Source organism: Mirounga leonina, unplaced genomic scaffold, assembly GCF_011800145.1.
Source record: "Mirounga leonina isolate KUSES-001 unplaced genomic scaffold, KU_Mleo_1.0 Mir_174, whole genome shotgun sequence".
Classification (NCBI taxonomy): Eukaryota; Metazoa; Chordata; class Mammalia; order Carnivora; family Phocidae; genus Mirounga; species Mirounga leonina.
The window spans coordinates 21,333,188-21,348,428 of record NW_023270451.1 but is presented as its reverse complement, the minus strand read 5'-3'; positions in this window follow the sequence as shown (position 1 = coordinate 21,348,428).

The window sequence follows — 15,241 nt, the reverse complement described above, 5'->3', positions numbered from 1 at the left end:
GAACTCATCATCAGCGTGCCCAAGTAAAAACTGATGTTATGTGAGGATTTTCTTACCTTCACTCAAATTCCCTTCTGAAATGTATTTTCAGGTGGGCTCAGATCTAATCAAATACTAAAAATCTAGCCCCCCCACCCCCAGCTCTCTTTCTTGCATTCTTTGATATGCATAATAGGGCCAAAGCTACTACTGCTAGTCTCATAAACCATTAAGCCCCACAAGGAATCTGATGATTGCTAACTTTCAATGAATGAGCTGCTTTCCTCAGAGAATTCAACACCTCTTCACTGTTGGGGTCTCAGATTAGGTGGTGACTACCAGTGAGGGCTTTCTCCCTTCAGACTCCACAGGAACTTGGTGTTTACTTCCTTTGTAATGGCTCCCAGAAATTGTTCAGGCAACACTTCTGTATTCGCATATGAAATTGGGACTGCAATCTCTCAGTCTCAGCACCTGGGAGTGGGAGTGTGGGGTGGAATTGGTAATAAAAGAAGCAGCTATTGTATTTGTGAATTTAATTTATTCATTCAAAACTTATTTATTGAATGCTTACTAAATACCAATTCTAGATACCAATACACAAAGAGGAAAGACAGTTTCTGTTCTAAGAGAGTTCACATAATCTGAGGGAAGAGATAATAAGAAATAACCCTTATATTGGAAAGAGATAAATGCTGTGATTAAAATAATTAGAAAAAGATCTGTGCATGCTCTACAATAGAGAAATGTCAAGTTAGTGACAGTTTATGGTTAAGACCAGATAAATTCAGATTATTTCCTTCTTTGGGCTTAATATGTTTTTCCTACTTCATGATTTCTATAGGTGGTAGGTACCTGCTCTGATTTCAATCTTCTTGTTTAATATCATCTAAGTTGATGTGTCCTAAATTCTGTTCATTTTAAAGCACATCTTTCCCCAACACCATTTTCTTACATTTCTCCCAGACTTTCCACCAAAGAGGTAAAATGTTCAGTTTAAAAGTTAAACAGAAAAAAAATATATGTTTATTTTAAAAACACAGAGACAAGTATTAAGTTTCCCATGATTGCTGTAACAAATTACCACAAACTTGGTGGCTTAAAACAACACAAATTTATTCTCTTACAATTCTGGAGGCCAGAAATCTGAAAGCAATTTCATTGCACTAAAGTAAAGGTGTCAACAGGGTTATGTTCCTTCTGGAGGCTCTAAGGGAGAATTCATTCCCTTGCCTTTTCCAGCTACTGAAGGCCACTTATGTTCCTTGGCTTGTGGCCCCTTCTCTATCTTCAAAATTCATCAGTCCAACCCCTTCTGATGTTACATGGCCTTCTCTCTAACTCTGTTTCTCCTACACCCTCTATTGAGGACCCTGTGACTACATGGGTCCACCTGGAAAATCCATGATAATCTCAAAATTCTTTTTTTTTAAATAATTTTATTTATTTGAGAGAGAGACAGAGAGTGACAGAGAGAGAGCATAAGCAGGGTGAGCGGCGGAGGGAGAAGCAGACTCCCCACTGAGCAGGGAGCCCAATGTGGGGCTCGATCCCCAAACTCCAGGATCATGACCTGAGCCAAAGGCAGATTCTTAACCTACTGAGCCACCCAGGCGCCCCTTTGATAATCTCAAAATTCTTACTTGCATCTGCAAAATTCCCTTTGCTATGTAAGGCAATATTCATAGGTTCCAGGGATGAAGCTGTGGACATATTTGGGGGACCGTTATTCAGCCTCCTGTAGATACTGTAAGCCCAAGGAATTCATGAAATGCATTCGGAGCTTGTTTTTAGGTGGCACATTCTATACTACCACCATACACATCCCCAGTCCTCAGTCCATTCCTAGACCTTGGTTATATATCAAAAATATGTAATCCAACTAAAAGTGGTAATTCTTAGTAATATTTCACAATTTCACAATTAATATTAAAATTTCACAATTTTTCCTTATTTTTATTTAAAATGTACATGAAAGTTTCAAAAAAATGCAATTGGGGTGATTCTAGTTCATTGATGTTTAATCCATCTAAAGTTTCCCTTGGGAAAACACTCATACTTTCACAAAACTGTAGATGTTTCTCCCTCAATTCATGGTCTTAAAAAGTAAAGATAGTTGCTATTAAGTCAGAATGGAGAACCATTGAGAAACATACATAGCTTCCAGTGTTTCATGTCTAGTGAGATTGACTTTTGCTCTAATTTTACATTTAGTTAGTCCTTAGGAAAATTTTTTTCTAAATTAAAATCATCTCAGAGTCAAAAAAGAGTGTGTGTGTGTGTTTGTGTTCTCAAATGGAGACAAAATGTCTCTTGGTTTTTCACTGAGCATTTGTTCACAAGGACATGGATTTAACATGCATTTGTTAAAACGAGCAGTGCTAAACTATTTATACCCCCTCCCTCCAGCATCTACATAGTCTTGCAATGGAGAGATCAAGTTATACAAAATGGCTCAGATCTCAAGCATTCACCTTATTCTCATTTCATATCATTCCTTGTCTACTGATCAGAACCATCAATAAAGGAGCTATGTACTGTTGGAAATGAAAATGTTTATTCCACACCACCCATGATAGAGAAATCTTAGTGACTTTTATGAGCAGTACGTTTGTCAAAGATCAGGATAATAAAATGCAGACAAAGGTATCCAATATTTAGAGTTAAAAATTACAAGCAACACTGATGATTCCTTTGGAAAAGTCTGTTGCTTATACTGCAATACTTAGCATTTTCAGTTAGGAGATCCAACAATATTCAAAGTTTACTAATAGTAAACTTGATAGTTTTAGAGATTTTTTTGAACTTTAATCAAAATTGACTGTTGCTATGAATATATTAATTTTTGTCATTTTCTTTCTTGTATTTCAGTTCCAGCCTTTAGGGAGGCAATATTGGGAACTAGAGAAAAACACGAGCTTGGATGCCAGCCTCAGTTTACCTGACACTATTAGACAAGTTATTCAGAACCAACACGCAAAGCAGTCTTGCTTCCCAATATCATAATGTCTGCTGAGATACTATTCCTCGTAGGTTTTAAACACCTGGGGCAAAAGCCCTACATAAACATAAAATGCCTACATTTATATTTAGACTAAATTATTATTTTATTTATTTTTTATTTTTTTTTAAGATTTTTATGTATTTATTTGACAGAGAGAGAGGGAACACAAGCAGGGGGAGTGGGAGAGGGAGAAGCAGGCTCCCCGCTGAGCAGGGAACCTGATGTGGGGCTCGATCCCAGGACCCTGGGACCATGACCTGGGTCGAAGGCAGACGCTTAACGACTGAGCCACCCAGGCACCCTAGCCTCATGGTATTTTAAAAATAAATATGCAAGAGAATACTGTATGGTTCACGTTTTGCTTTGTATTTGACTCATCAAGTCCTCATCTCAGTTGATACGAAGCTTTACCCTTGTTTAGGTAATCAGTTTTAGACGAGAAACAATAAAATCGTCTTAGCCTCAGATATGAAGCCACAATTACTATTTCCTTCACTTATTACAATTTCATTATGGCTATCTATACCCTAAAAATCTGTCATCATAATATCAAAATGTCATGAGACTATGAAGTCTCTTTATTATTAGCTATTATCAACTCTATTGCCACCCCCAACTCTTACAAATTGTTTTGGCCAGTTGATTCCTTCACCCTTAATTTCATGTTCAGATGGAGAAAAGATCATTGTATATATTTTTCTTTCACTATTCTTCCTACTTTCTTGCTTAATCCTAATTTTAACATAGATTATGTACTTGATTAGCTTTAAGATGTTTAAACACACAACTAAGACTTCCTTCTCCCTCTTATCTCTTAATTTCTTCCTTAAGCAAACATGTTTACATTGTTAATATAAATACTGATATGTGCTAAGATATAAGGGCAGTGAATGTAATAATGGAAAAAACTTATGATGAGAGAAGAGAGAGAATGCAGCAAGTTACTTTTTTCTTTTTTTAAAGATTTTTTATTTATTTGACAGAGAGAGACACAGTGAGAGAGGGAACACAAGCAGGGGGAGTGGAAGAGAGAGAAGCGGACTTCCCACTGAGCAGGGAGCCCGATGCAGGCTCGATCCCAGGACCTTGGGAGCATGACCTGAGCCGAAGGCAGACGCTTAACCAACTGAGCCACCCAGGTGCCCCACAAATTACTTACTTTCTGAGATCTGGTTTTTCAGATACAATGTGGGATTAATATTTGCCTTATAGAATTGCTATGTAGATGAAATGAAATGTATTTAAATGCCTTATTACAGTAACTGGACAGGATCAAGTCCTCAAAAATAGTAACTCTGATTATTATTTTTAGTAGTAGCATTATCAAAATCATTATTTTGGAGTCCTTCTTAAGTAAATGAATCCTGAGAGATATTGGAATGTGCCACCACCTAGCATGTCTTCAGAGCCCAATTATGATTTGGTTACAATAAAATTTATTAAAGTCAAGAATCTTTGTAACTACATGTACCATCCTTCTTTACTCCTGCAAAACTCAGACATTTTTTCCCACGATTCTGGGTACAATGGACAGGACTTTGAATATGCTGGTTTTTAAACAGTTAAATAAAGCAATCACTGTATTAGGATAATCTTTGGGCCTTCCGTTAAGGAAACGGCAAGCAAGCATGTCACCTTGACTTTTGTGCTTATTTTGTCTCCTTTATTTTTCATGAAATACCTAGAGGAGGGCACTTTCAATTTTAGCCACTTATTATTCTGCAGTTAATTTCTGAAACATTCATAGGAATATGTTTAAGGAACTGAAGACAAGTGTGACTGAAGAAAGCAAGTAGGGTCATATCAGGACTCTTGGCTACGAGTGATAGAAACTCAAGCTCTTATTTAAAAAAAAAAGATAATTTATTGGCTCTCTTAACTGGAAAATTTAAGAGCTGAATTTTGGAGTTGAGTTGTTATGGAAGAGAGAAAATTCTTATGGTGATGAAAAACGAGTATGAATACCTGCATTAATATTGGAAAATAATTATAAGCCAGTGAAAATTTCTCTGAACCAAGTAGGGTGGTCAAATTTGGAGATCTTTTTTTAAGATTTTATTAATTTATGAGAGAGGGGGGAGAGAGTGCACACACATCTTCACAAGCAGGGGGAGGGGCAGAGGGAGAGGGAGAAGCAGACTCCCCGCTGACTTAACCTCTCCATGCGTCTCATTTTATTTTTTTTAAAGATTTTATTTATTTATTTATTTGAGAGAGAGAGAGAGCAAGCAGGAGGGAGGAGCAGGCTCCACACTGAGCAGGGGGGCCAATGTGGGGCTCGATCCCAGGACCCTGGGATCATGACCTAAGCCGCCAGCAGACGCTTAACCCGTGGAGCCACCCAGGTGCCTCAGATATTTTTTTCAGTAAAGAAACAATGCATTTACTCAACAAACATTGATAATGTCCATTTGATAATGTCCATGGCTGGCCCGTATCTGGTTGCCTCTCTACACAGACTTTCTGCCTTCTCCACCCTACCATGTGCATCAGGACTGACTCCTGTGAACTGGACTTCCTTATTTTCTACTTTCTGATTTGTTCAACCAATGTGGGGGCACTGTCTGAAAGTCTGAGGGTAGGAGGAGAGAAGTCAAGGTATTTACTCTCTTCTCTGCTCTGCCTTGGGTTGCCTAAGGCTGTGTTCCTTGACCAAGACTTCTGCTTCTTTCAGATGGGTCTCTCCTACAGCTGGCAATCTCAGAGGCTTCCAATAAACATGTACTCCCTTTGTCCTTTCAAGCTGACAGGTGATGGCAGCTTTCTGCTTTTGCTAGCTTTTCAGTCTTTTGCCATTCTTTATTGGTTTTGTTTAAACCTGGCAAAATATTTGTAAAAAACTGGTTTATTAAACTTTTCTCAATAACCCTTGAAGATTTTGTTATCTCTTCCCTGCTAACTTTCAGTCTGATACAGTAATTTATACCAGGCCTGACCCCTGAAAAAGAAAAAGGCCTTTTGAATGTAATTCTGTAAGTGGGTTACTCTCATTGGATGGATACACTAACCTTATTGCAGAGATGGACCTTACTGTTCCAATAAGGATGGACCTTAATGATCCCAATTCTTCATCTCTGGAATAGAATTGGACAGCTGTACCCTTGCCATGGACTCAAGGTGTGCAGAGTGAACTTCCTCACCTCCTTATGAAAGTATATGATACTTCAAAAGCATGGGCCAATCACTACTCAGGCCACAGTGGTTTTGTGGGTTACATGTTCATAATCTTAGATCAAAGCTACCAGTATCACAGATCCTGCATATCCCTCAAGGTTCAGGAGGTCTTTTAATCTCTATGAGACTTTAGCCAACAAAACCACTAGTCTTAGATATCAATTCAATAAAGCAAGAATTTTAAAAATTAAATAACTGTCTTTGTTCTTTGTGGAGAGTATCTAAGTACACAAAACAAGATGAAATTTTCCAATGGTCAATTATGTAGAAAAAAGTGAGTGACATTTTCCTGATAATGAGAAGAGAGGGATGTGAAGTGGGGAGGAGCCTAAAATCGGGCATAATGTCAACTTTGTTACAATCCTCACATTTATATTTAATATAAATTCTATTGGGCAAATCACTTAATTTCTGTCAATTTAAAGTGAGAATTTAAAGAACCTCTAAGTTTGCTTCTACCTTGTACATTTCAAATCTCTAAGACAGTTCTTAGTTCTTTTTGAAATTTTGGCTTTCTCAGTAAAGAGGTCTTCCAAAGCCTTAGAAACTTGGTGAAGTCAATCAGGACTTGAAACACAGAGTTTCAGGTAGGAAATGGAATATAAACACAAGCTGAGTATCTCAGTGACCTTTCAAATAGTGGCACCATGCTGGTTGCAAAGTAATATCATATCACAGCACTGTCAGGACCATGAAACAAGACATTTAAGCTAAATACCAACAAATGAAAAAAATAATAAATTAAAAAAGGAAGTGCACCACTGAATCATCTCTTGCACTGCATTCAACTCAGAATCCAAATAGCAAGTTTTGGTAGTCACAAACTTGTCACAGGCAATTTCAACCTCATGTACAGGGAGGTATGAGCAGTCTATTGCAGGACTGGAGAAAAACAAAATATTTCCTCTAGCACACAAGTAGCTCCCAACATTGTTGGGGAATTCTCTGGGCTAAAAGAGAAAAGGCTGCAAAAAACATAGGCTAATAGCCTTCATTTGCTACAGAATGTGCCAACCTCCCATAATAGGAAGACGGTTTGATTAGGGCAAGTGTGCTGACCATCTGAGATCCCTTAAGGCCAATCCTGGGTTGGATGCTTCCTTCCCCAAAGTTAAAATGCATGGAGTTGGGCTACCAAATGGGTTCTAATGGGAATGGGGGCTTGAAATGCTTACCAAGTGCCAAGATATAGACAAAAATGGAATAGAGAACCAGGAATATAGGCTCAAGGAATGTTAGATTAAAATGGAAAAAGAAAAGGGAATGTGAACAAATTCTAGAACTAGAAGGTCATTGTATGTGATAGACACTGCCCTCATATGTGTGCAGAACTCTGGGGGTAAAGGGAAGGGATAAAGCAGTAAATATCGCATCTCTTCACTATCCAGGTTTTGAAAAAGTTGAGAAATAAACTAATTCTGGAGGGCAAATTATCATTTGTGTTAACCAGTGGCTAAGTTCCTAGGAGGACCATTAGATGGGATAATGAAGTAGGATTGCCAATATTGGACACTTGAATTAGCAGACAGGTACCCAGTTGTGAGTAATGCTAGGCCACTGAGGGCCTCCCTGCATTGTGAAGATTTGCCCAAGTAGCACTCACAGTGTAGAGAAGTAGAAGAACTTGTCTTGTTATAAGTAGGCTTGGTCTCAGAGAGAGACAGATGGAGCTGAGCCAAGCCTGTCTAGTTATCCTACTCAAATTTGCCACTCAGATAAATTTTTCCAATCCCTCAGGGCAGAGTAAGTAAAGCAGAGGAGAGAGATCTAGGTTATACTGATGGAGTTCCATCTACAGGAAGGAAACATTAGGAATAGCGGTGGTACCATTGCCAAAGGTATGAAGTGGCTGAGTTTGAATGAACTGGCTGGGGCCAAGGTGGAAAGAGTTCAGAAAATACAAGTATCAGCTAGGGAAGGTAGAAGTCACAGTACTGTGCTCCCAAACCTGGAAGGAAACAGTATCCATCTCAATCCAACATCCATGTAACTGACACATTTTTAAGAGCCTTGAAAACTGAGCCAAGGATGAAAAATATTAACCAACCCCAGCACTTTCATCATTGTCTTCTCATATCTACTGGGGCACCAACACTTCCCCAACTGTTGGGTACTTTATACTTTTCAAAATACTTCCACATATTGTCATTTTGTTTATAACCATAGTCATCCTTTTTGAAGAGGCAAGACTATCATTATTATTTACATTTTACAGAAAGGTACAGAGAGCTAAAATGTCATTTTCTTGGGAGATATTTTAGAAGAACTAAAACAAGAACTTAGGTTTCCTAAAATTCTTATAACTAGAATATGAAACTTTTTATTGATTTGATGGTACAAGTAGAAGCTAACAAAGAAAATGAAGATATGTTTCTTAACATATTGGTCTTAATCTCAGAATATGGAAATTCAGATACCTGGAGCTTCAGGTCAGGTCAAAGTTAGCATTAACCATCTTGTGTGAAAATCTTTGACCCATTCAGTCCATGAGGTAAAATTTTACACAGTATCATAGAGAGGAAAATCAGTTTTGTTTTGGTTTTTTTTTTTACACAAACCTATTAAAGATAGGTTTACAAATATTTTGTTTCAGGTTTCTTTTTTGCTAAACTCATGGTAATATAGAAAAACCTATATAACCATTCTTTTTCAAGGAAAAAGTACATTTGTGTGTCAGTCAGTCACTTACTCACTATGCTGCATGAACTTAAATAAGTACCAGGCTCTATACTAGGTGCTTATTTATACAAAGAAGGAAAAGGCTTGTCTTTAGTTGAGCATATTCAAGTCAGAGAAATGGGAACATTAATCAATGTAATAAATTACTGCAGCTGAAATGATAGGGGGATATATAGCCTGCAATGGAAGCACAAAGAATTAAGTAAAGAGAATTTATTTTAAAGTCTAAACTTTTAGAACTTTTCTTGGAGATTTTATATAATATATAAATTCTTTTCTACCGAATTTTACTTTACAAATCTTATGGGAGCTGGGTTTACACTATTTAGCTTGTAAATAAGAATTTATCTTTGCCAACCATACATATTTTGGAAAAAAAAAAGTATAAATGATCAATATTAACTATAATTGCATGAATGATCACTTCAGCATTTTCCTGGTTATCACAGTATCATGAAGTTAGGGACTAAGAGAGAAATGCACTCAGATCACAGAGCAATTAGAATAATATAAGGATGGAATGATATGCTTCTGAAAGACACATGTTCCATTACCTTAGCTGAGAAAGAGTGACAAGTCCCTACAGTATCTCTGCACTGACCTGGCAATAAGCTGATAGTTTTATGAAAGAACCTACTTTTAAGATTTTTCTCTGTGCCTTCTGGGGTATTTTCACTGAAATACAGGATGTCCCTAATCACACAGAATCCTGTGGAAATGACTGATACCATGACTGAAATATTGAGTCATCTTTCAAAAAACATAAAATTTTTCTGGTAGTATCCACTCTTGCAAGACTCTTTATCTGTGAAAACTTCTTTATAAAGGCTTATTCTGGATAGGAAAATGAGTCTCTGTTAGTTTGTTTAATGAAGCATTCAAAATCTCCCGTCAATTGAATAATTTATTCCATTCAAGCAGAGAAGATCCCATGGGGTCTTGTTTATCTTGTGATGGGAACATAAGCCATAGATAGTTATGACACAACTGTCCAGTTCTGAAGAACTCAGTTCTAAAAATATTCATCTCTGTCAATAGAGGACCCACCTTAGGGCACAATTATCCACAGTTTTATAAGGGCACTTTCATCATGATTTACTTTCTTTGTCCAAATGGGTTTAAACCCCACCTTTTTCTTTTTGAAATGAATAACCTGTCCAATTTGTGTTTCTTAGAAACAACTGAGATATAAGCAGCAAGTAATTCATCTATTTGATTTCCTGAGTTTGGTAAAATGCCTGAGACAATCACTGGCCTTAGCACTAACAAATGTACTGCAATATAGGGCATGAGATTGGAGCAAGCTCCAGTGAGGTCATGGGTGGCCCCACAAAGCCTGGTAGGGGAATAACTGTGGTACAAAGCATTCCTAGAAATGACAGGCCACTTGTCATATAGTTAGGACTAAACAGCATCAGGCTGTAGGTATAAAACTGGTGGTAGAAATGATTAGAAGCCTCAGCAAGAGCAGACAGAGAAGTAAGAATGAATTAAGTCACAGGTTTGATTTGGGGCATTCATTAACAGTCAGTCTGATAAGGTCAAGCTTCACAGTACCCAAATAAAGGAATTTAATAAGTAGATAATCAGTGTTAGTTGATGATAATAGGCTTTGAGGATAGAACAAGCCAAAGGTAAAATTATTATAGGTAGTACTGAGTATAGAGGTAGTACTGAGGTTAGTAGTGAGGGTTCCAGGAATGAAATCTCTGGGACAGGAGAGAGGAAGTAGGAGATCAGCAAGTGTTATGGACTGAATATATGTTTCCCCCAAAATTCATATGTTGAAGCCATAATCCCTAGTGTGGCTGTATTGGGGTAAGAAAGTAATTAAGTTAAATGAGGTCACAGGGTAGGATACTGATCCTATTGGGTCTTATCTCTTATTAGAAGAGACACCAGAGCTCACTCGTGCTTGCACTCACTCTTTCTCTCTCTTAACTTGTGCACACACAGCTTAAGGGGAAAGCACACACCAGACACCACCCCAGCTGGCACATTGATCTTGGACTTCTAGTCTCCAGAATTGTGAGAAAACAAATTCCTGTTTCTGTTTAAGCCACCCAGCCTGTGGTATTTCATTATGGCAGCCCAAGCAGACTAATGCAGGAAGCATTAGTAGGCCAAGAACTTTAGAAGGGGAGCTACATGATTTTAGGTTTTAGTGAAACCTGCAAGCTAAAGAATTTGATATTACAGCTTTAGATTTTATATTTCCCAATAGGATGTAAGCTGCAGGAGAGCAGGGACTTAGTCATTCACTCTATCCTCAATTCATAGAACACAGCAGGCGTTTAATAAATATTGGTTGAATGAATTTTACCTTACCAAAATCGGCCAAACCTATAATAAGGGCAACTGGAAACAAAAGCAGAGAATAAAATAGCTCTGAGTACAGCATTTTGCACACAAAAGACACTGGACTGATGTTGTACCCCAAACAGAGACAGTTACAGAAGCCATTACACCTTTTCTAAAGTTTCAGAATGAAAGTAATTCTCTAGGCTACAGAACAAATGCCTCTGGGCCAATTTGGTTGTGTTTTGAAAGGCAAGAGGTAGAAAAGGCTGTTGATGAAAGGCAGGATGAACATAATGAATTTCATTTTTCCATGAAAATAGCCACTGAGTGATTATGACCAACACTGAAAAAAAAAAATGTGTGTGGTGTGTGTGTGTTTACATAATGTGTTTACGGGGGCAGCTGGGTGGCTCAGTCAGTTAAGCTTCTGCCTTCGGCTCAGGTCATGATCCTGGACTCTGCTGGGACCAAGCCCCGAGGGGGGCTCCCTGCTCAGCGGGGAGTCTGCTTCTCCCTCTGCCCCTTCCCCAACTCGAGCTCGCGCTCCCTCTCTCTCTCTCTCTCAAATAAAATCTTTAAAAAAATAATGTGTTTAGTAAACATCTCAAAATTCACAGATTGTTCATTGACAAAGCAAATCCATTCAAAATACAGATTATTGTGAATTTGATATGCTATATGTACATATAAATTAATTTTATAGGGAACTACAAGAGCTTAAGGAGCAAGCTCCAAAGTATAAACACAGCTTAAACCACTATTTATGTCCTGTATACGTACATTCCATTAGTCAAAGCAAATCCTAAACAACAAGCCCAGAGTGAAGGCCCAAGGACATTTTATACACTAAGAAGCCATGGGAAGAAGGCACATGTACAATTATATTATGGGGCAATAAAATGTTGGAACCAATTAATTCAAACTAACACAACTGGTATTTTCTGACTTAAATTTCTTAAAAATCTTTATGATTAGTAGTGTTATGCTAATATAGTGTTATTTTGTTTATCCTTGATTATTAAAGAGATTAAACACATTTTAATAGTTTTCTGGGGGGCCAAATGGATTTCATTTTTAAAAAATATGTGGGAGTGTTATGTGTATATTCCCAAACAAGTCAATTGTCCATTATATGTTTTGTACATATCTTTTCTTGCATCTCCCAAAGTAGATTTTCTTCACCTTCTTCTGATACTTTGGAGACTAAAAGATTACATTTCTATGTAATTGAATTTATCACTTATGGTGAATGCTTTTTCTACTCTTTTTTTTTATTATGTTATGTTAATCACCATACATTTCATCATTAGTTTTTGATGTAGTGTTCCATGATTCATTGTTTGCGTATAACACCCAGTGCTCCATGCAGTATGTGCCCTCTTTAATACCCATCACCAGGCTAACCCATTCCCCCACCCCCCTCCCCTCTAGTACCCTCAGTTTGTTTCTCAGAGTCCATAGTCTCTCATAGTTTGTCTCCCCCTTCGATTTCCCACCCTTCATTTTTTTTTTAAGATTTTATTTATTCATTGATAGAGAGAGAGAGAAGAGCATGAACGGGGGATAGGGAGGGAAGAGACAGAGGCAGAAGCAGAGTCCCCACTGAGCAGCAAGCCCAATGCCAGACCAATCCCAGGACCCTGAGATCATGACCTGAGCCAAAGGCAGCCATTGACTGAGGCACCCCGGCGCCCCACACGCTTTTTCTACCTTTTTAAAGAAGTTGTTCGCTACTTCAAAAATCACAAAAACATTCTTCTATATTGATTTCCTTAAAATAGCAACTTTGCCTTTAACAAAGAAGATCTTAAATTCATTCACATGGGAATTTTGGGGGGATATGATACAAGGAGGTGATGATCAGATTTTATTTCTCCATATGGATTTCAATTGCACCAACACCTTTTGTTGAAAAATATGCATTTCTCCACGAATTTGTTATGCCACCTCTCCCATAGATCAAGTGTCCATTTACGTGTGATTTTTTTTTTCTGAGCTATTTGTTTTGCCCATTGTTCTATTTCTTAAAAATAATAATTTTTATATATAGTAAGAGAAGTCCACCTACATTGGGGATAGGGCAAGTTAAAGATTTTATTTATTTATTTATTTAATTGACAGAGAGAGAGAGAGAGACAGCGTGAGAGGGAACACAAGCAGGGGGAGTGGGAGAGGGAGAAGCAGGCTTCCGGCCGAGCAGGGAGCCCGATGTGGGACTCAATCCCAGGACCCTGGGATCATGACCTGAGCTGAAGGTAGACGCTTAATGACTGAGCCACCCAGGTGCCCTGGGGATAGGGCAAGTTAAAGTGTCACAAAATTCATTGTTCTTACTGAGATTCAACTGTTTTTCTTGAATACATGCCCCTCCAGGTTGTTGCAATCCTTCAGTTAATTTCCAGAGTTCTGGTAAAGTGGATCATGAAAATTTTTGCCAGTGTTCTATTGTTTTTATAGATAAGAGGATTTCTGGATGTCCTTACTCTGTCATTTCTGCTGACCTCACTCTGATAAATAAATTTTTAAGTACTAAATTTATATCCAACAATTTTGAACTCACCTACTAATTCTAATAATTTATCTATCAATATATTTGAAATGCCTATATGTATAATCATCATTGATATCATTATATCATTGACATAATCATATCAATCAAGTGAATAGTGATGATATTATTTCTTCTTTTGCATTCCTTATGTTTATTTTTTATCTTATTAGAACCTCTAATAAAACGCTTAATAGAAGTAATAAAAGCAAGCTTCCTTGTCTTGCTGACAATCTCAAAACAAAACTTTGTGCTACTAAGTATAATGTTGTTGCTATTGATATTTTTATTTACACTAAAACCTCTGCCAGATTAAGGAACAGCTCTTTTTCTGTTACGTAAGATTTCTATCTTATATTAATATTGGATTTTTTTGCAAATATAGAAATGAAACTATAATTATTATCCTTTAAACTTTTAATGTGGTGAATTACACGGATTTTCTAATATTACACCAAACTTTGATTCCTTAGATAAATTCAACATGGCTGTAATTTTTTATTTATGTTTCTGGAGTATTTTTGCTAATATTTTGTGTAGGATTTTGCATCTCTTATGACTGAAATTGGCCTGCAATTTTCCATCATCATTTTAGCCTTTTCAGGTAGTGGTGGCATTGGTATTATACCAGATGCAACAAATAACTTGAGAAGTTTTGTCACGTTATCTGGAAGATTTTATGTAAATTGGAACACTTTCCTCCCCGTGAATTTGGCAATACTCACCCGAGAAATCACTGAATCTTGGACTCCCTTTGTAAAACAAGTTTTTATTTCAAGTCCAATTCTTTAATTCAATTCAAATTCTTTATTTCCTCTTAGTTGGTTATGGTAGCTTATATTTTTCTAGGAATTTATCCACTCGGTCCAAAATTTTAAATTTATTAGCATAAAGATTTCCGTAGAATGCTGTCACAATTCTTTGAAGTTGGTATCATTTATAATGATGTCACCTTTTTTATTCCTGATATTTGTGCCTCTTTTCTATCAGTGTCACTGGAATTTCATGTTATCTTAGTTTTTTCCCCCAGGAAACAACTTCTGTTCTTGCTGACCTTTTCAATTGCAGGTTTATTTTTTATTTTATTAATGTGTATTAATTTCCTTAACTTTATTAATTTTTAGTTATTCTAACATCATGAGGAATATTTTAGTTCTTTAATATTCAGCTATTCTTTTTTTAATACTATATGCATTAAAGGTTATTTTTCTTTTCCTTTTTTTTAAAAGGTTTTATCTATTTATTTGAGACAGAGAGAACACAAGCAGGGAAGAGGGTCAGAGGGAGAGGGAGAAGCAGGCTCCCCACTCAGGACCCTGAGATCATGATCTGAGCCGAAGGCAGCTGCTTAACCAACTGAGCCACTCAGGCACCCCAAAGGTTATTATTCTTTTAAATACTACCTCTCGATGCATTTGAAAACATATATTTATATTTTATCCAAAATTTTGAGTAATTTTCAAGCAGAGATTTAATTTGAATCACTTGGCCCACCATTTTTGCCTAAAGAAGAAATCAATACTCATATTGATGAAACACCACCTTCTGACTTATTC